At 39.4% G+C, this 5,492-nt stretch overlaps 1 long non-coding RNA gene across 1 annotated transcript; it reads right to left on the bottom strand.

The window, feature by feature from the left end:
- Positions 1-460: 460 nt before the first annotated feature.
- LOC120745252 lies at positions 461-5,093 on the bottom strand. The gene is made up of 2 exons (XR_005698597.1): positions 4,908-5,093; positions 461-1,824 (listed from the first exon to the last, which is right to left on the bottom strand). It is a non-coding gene; the product is annotated as an uncharacterized LOC120745252 (long non-coding RNA).
- Positions 5,094-5,492: the final 399 nt, after the last annotated feature.

Here is a 5,492-nt window from a genome sequence, read left to right as displayed (position 1 = left end):
GCAAGTGTATTCAAGAACACTTTTCTAACAGCAAATTGCAGAGAGTTTGAAGCTAGTTGTGAACACAGAGGATCTATTAAAAGCTTAGAGCCAGACACTTTCTTCAGGATTTGGTAGAGACCAAAAACAGACCCAAATGTTAGTTTGCCAGGTGGCCCTAATCACCACTCCTTTTGAAGACAGTGATAATGTTGCTTTTTAACTCCTGGGAATAAGAAACAACTTGCCAACTTCTGCTCACCGTATCTAGAGTGCATTTAAAAAAAATTATTACTATCCCATCAACTTTTCCACATTTTGTCACATGCACCACCTTAAACTTAAATGTGTTCTACCGGGAATTTATTGAAAGACTAACACAAAGTATCACATAATTATAGACGATTTGGAGAAAGTTTTACAATAAAAAAATGAAAGCGAGTGGAGTACATTTGTATTCAGCCACCCTGAGTCAATGCAATGCAATTATATCTGCATGTCTTTTAGGCCATGTCTATACCAGCTTTGCACAACTAGAGCCTGCAAATTTCGCTCATTCTTCTTTGTAAAATACCTGAAGTTCAGTCAGATTGGATGGAGAGCACACGTGAACAGCAGTTTTCAAGCCTTGCCACAGATTAGCAATAGTATTTAGGTGTGGACTTTGACTGGCCCATTCTAACATGTGAATATGCATTGAGCTAAACAAGTTCTTTGTAGCTCCGGATCTATGTTTCGGGTCGTCGTCTTGCAGTCTCGAGTCTTTTGCAGCATCCAAAAAGCTTTATTCCAGGATTGTCCATATTTAGCTTCATCCATTTCCATCAACCCGTACTAGTTTTCCTGTCCCTGGTGAAGAAAAGCTATCCCAAACCATGATGCTGCCACATCCATGTTTCACAATGGACATGGTGTGTTCAGGTTGATGTGCAGTGTTAGGTTTCCAATACTCACAGTGTTTTGCATGCAGGTCAAAAAGTTCAAGCCTGGTCTAACATGACCAGAGTACCTGTGCAACATGTGTGCTGTCTTCCCCTATGGCTTGTGACAAATTGTAAATGGGGCTTCTTGGGGCTTTCTTTCAAAATTGGCTTTCTTGTTGCAACTCTTCCTTAAAAGCCAGATTTGTATAGTGCACAACTAGTTCTTATCTTGTGGCTTGACTCTCCCACCTGAGCTATGAGTCTCTGTAGCTCCACCACAGTTGCAATGGACCCCTCGGCTGCTTCTCCTTGCCCGTGACCTGTAAATTTAGGTGGGTAGGATGTAGGTTTGCAGGTGTGCCATACTCTTTCCATTTTCAGATGGCTTGAACATTGCTCCATGACACATTCAAAGATTGCGATATGTTTTTCTAAGTTAATCCTGCTTTAAACTTCTCCACAGCTTTATCCCTGATGTGTGTTCCATGGTATTTTTAATGCTGTTTGTTCAGTAATATTCTCTCACAAACCTCTGAGGCCTTCACAGAACAGTTGGATTTATACTGAGATCAAAGTACACACAGGTGGACTCTATTTACTGATTACGTGGCTTCCGAAGGTAATTGGTTGCAGTGGATTTTAGGGGTATCTGAGTAAAGGCGACTGAATACAAATGCAAGCCACACTTTTCAAATTTATTTTGTACAAAAAATAAATGCCATGTATCACTTCCCTTTCACTTACTGGGATAGATAAATTATTTGGTGATTAGACCTTGATGACACATCATGGCAGAATGTCATCCCAGCTTTGAAAGAATTTAGGACAGCAGCCCCTGGAGTCTAGACATTGGTGGTGATGAAGATGGTGAAGATGAAGACTGAGGCTTGGATGGAGCACTGGCTGAGGTGTCTGAGGTGGTCTGAAAGAGAGAATGACAGAGAGCACATATTTAAACCATGCAAAATGGAGGCTGATTGGCTCAAAGAAGGTAGGCAAGAAGATGAATGGACTAGAGTAATGTTATCAGTATCGACATTGACAGCGTGGGAAAGTGGCAGTGATGTAAAGAACAGACAAGCAACTGAGGAAACACTGAGGAAAACAGGCAAATGACTGATTACAGATCTTTTTCAATGAACTTACACATAAGCTTCTTTTGGGTTTGGGGTTGTAATTTACAACTTGTAATGTGACAAAATGTGGAAAAGTTCAAGCTGTGTTATTACTTTTTCAAGGCACTCTAGCTATGTCAAACCAGAATGGTTCTGTTGCCTGGCTAAATCATCTTCATTGGCTCTTAGCATTGTGCTCTATGGGAGCATAAATGATCAACTCAAATATGAACTGTTGAGTTACCGACTGAAGTGAAGTCAGTCCTTATTTATCACTTATTAAACACAGATTTCCTGTGATTCACTGCAAGTTTTCTAATGCTGATTTTTTTTTTTTAGAGCACATCAGCTCTGTTTTTGTTTGAATTTCACTTAGACTGGCATGAACACTTTGTGCTGGTGGCCGCTGTCAGAATGCTTCATGTGTAAATGTTCCTATATAAAATAGAAAAAAAAATGCATGAAGAGACAGCATAATGTAACTCCATGGGTCTTTCGTTTCTCTGTTTGCCCCCACTCAGCAACATCTAAAAAGAAGACAATTCTATTACCTTGAATGCCGGGACCTTTCAATTATTTGTGGAAGGTGAACTCCATTTGCAGAATACGGCTACTCTTGGCGTGAAGTGTTTGAAATGTGCTCTTCCAAGCACAGGATGAATGGCACTACTTACTGTATTCTTATTACTGCTCGCTGCCTTTTCGGCAGAGGGTATATGGAGTGATGCCATTTATCATGCAAGACATGAGGCTGGGGTTTTACAAAACACATTTTCACCTGCAGGGAGTTTGCAAAGCACATCTTTGATGCATTTTCATATTTATTGGGCATCTTTATTTATATTTTTTGCTTGCAGTGAGCAAGCTAGCCAGGATACTCTGAGTGCAGGAGGCACTGTCCTCGTGACACAGGTGTCAGAAAGTATTGAGTAATTCAAATGTTGAATGTCCTGTGGGGATAAACCTTAATTTCTTCAAGTGAACACGCTGAAAATCCATAAACAAACTGGCAGTGAGAGTGTTTGATAGGTGGACTGCCTGAAGGCTTTATTGGAAGATTACTGTAAGTAGCCCCAGGAGGCCCTATAACAGATGATGTGACTCTTGCATGCATGCAGATGTGACAGATGCTATGGTTATGGATTTTTCAATGAGACATACACCGTGCAACTCCCAGGATCAGGAACTATAGCACCTAACAGGAAGCTGTCCTTTAATTTTCAGGCTCCTTAACAATCATGTTGTTCCCTCTAGTTCATTCAAGATTATTTCTAAAAATGCAAAAAGAAATAATTCCCTCAGGTATCAAGATTAATTTTGTAAAACAAAAATTATAAATATCATTGAAGGGACTGGTCTTTGTCTACAGTTTATTGCCAAAAATTCCTTAGGCATCATTTGCTCCACAGAGCACATTTTGAGATGTGATATTGAACTCTAGAATAACTTTCACACATTCACATTCTGGCAATGTTATTCAGCATGCTGCTTATCTGTCACTTTTGCTTAACAGAAATGACTCAATTACAATCTTTTATTAAGTGCCATGTTTTATACAGATCTCTCTGATGAAGAGAAGATTAACTCCCGAGCCTCCGATTTAACCCCCTAGCACCAAGTCATTTACATAACTTAAAAAACAAAACAAAAAACAAAACAAAACAAAACAAAACAAAAAAAAAAACCTGGGGGCTTCCATAAAATTTGCTAAATTCACCCCCACTGGCTAACAAACTACTATAACTTAACTGGGGAAACCAGGTGTCGGGTTTTTGATTTTCAATTTTGAAATGCATGCAGTGAACATGAATGGAAAAATAAAAAAGGTTCTGGTGATCATGCACTGAACAAATGTAACAATGAATATACCCAGTAACTAGTGAAGTCCTGAGCATATGAGGTTGTTTTTTTAAACAAGCAAAGGATGGACCTAAAAGACATTTCCCACTCATATTAATCACAATGATCTTCAGCATCAGGCCAGCCATTAAGCTGATATTTATGTAATCTTAATAATAATAATGAATCAATCTGAATTAGATAGATGATTTATTTATTTTTTAAATTTGCTATTGAGACATGTGCACTTGAGATATGTATGACTGTGAGTGAACAATATTCTTGGTCATACTTTTGTCCTTTCTGAAATGAATGTTGAATGTGCACGTTGAGAACAGCTACAATGATCCATCATCATCATCATCATCATTGTTTTTCTGATTTTTTGTGATTTCTAATAACTTATAGTAATTTTAATGTAAATAAGTTTCCCCTCCATGCCTTGCTTACCAGGTGTTTGTCAGTGAAAGTCTCTGCTGTATGTGGGGTGGGCAAAATAAAGGAGAGACAGGCGTGCCGTGTTACACACATTCATAATCAAGAATTGCAGTGGGCTAAACAAATTAGGGTTAGGTGAGCAAGGCTCTGCTGCTTTCTTTCTCATCATGATGGTAATGTGACCCTGCTGTATGTGTTGTCACCAGCGCTGTTGTTTTTTGTATTGGACCATACTTGAAGAAATTTGTTTCCTTAACGAATGCACGTTAACCTTTTCTATCCTTTCTAAGCAGCAGGCAAAAGTTACATCCAATCTGGCAGGACTATGGAGAAAATCATTCACCCAATCATACAGTAGCGACTTATTAATCTCAAGATAGGCCTGTCCTACAACATACCCTGCTTTGTCATCATTGTACACACAATTTGGCCCAGAATATACAAATCGAACATTATAATGTTTTCATTAAAACTGGTGTCAGAGCTCATCATTTCATCAGGAGAGTCTTTGTTTGAGGGGATAGATCAAGAGAGGTGGGCATTTCAACACTGACTTCTCTTTTTCTGATACCCCCCCCCCAAAAAAAAGATAAAAATAATAATACACACATACCTCCGAGGACCAGAGCTGAATACGCATTCCTGTCTGGTTGGTCTCAGTCACTCTTTAAAACAATTTGGCCTTGCTCGCACTCTCTGTGGCCTTTGAACTACAGCTGCTCATCCCTGATGTTTGCTGCATTCGTCTGCACATTATTCTTCCTTAAAGATACAACAAAACACAGCAGGTAAGACAGAAAAATGAGAAGAAGCGAGAACGTCATTTATCATGATCAGGGTTGCAGCTTTGACTAGCGCCATGTGGAGGCATAGGCGTTAAGCAGCAGACATTTTTCACAGAAGAGGTATTACACTGTGCTCAGATGGGCAGTGTTAAAGGTGGAGGATGTGCTTTGACTTTTAGATTCGTTTTAGGGTGAGAATAGTGGCGTAAAGCCGATCTGAAAGTGGAACGAAGACCCGCCAGTCTGAGTTTTATGGCTCGTGCATTAAAAAGTCAATAAAAATGTTACTTTACTGTTTGTGCTAACTCCGAGCCACTGTAATTTAAAGAGATGTGAGTTGTATTGATTCGTTTCACACTCCTAATAGTCCCAGTGACACCCTTGGATGTGGATAAAAGTGACAGAGTTGTTGC

The sequence above is a fragment of the Simochromis diagramma genome, unplaced genomic scaffold, assembly GCF_900408965.1.
Source record: "Simochromis diagramma unplaced genomic scaffold, fSimDia1.1 OVJJ01000159.1, whole genome shotgun sequence".
NCBI lineage: Eukaryota > Metazoa > Chordata > Actinopteri > Cichliformes > Cichlidae > Simochromis > Simochromis diagramma.
The sequence above is the reverse complement of the archived record's forward strand: the minus strand, read 5'-3'. Positions and strand labels throughout refer to the sequence as shown.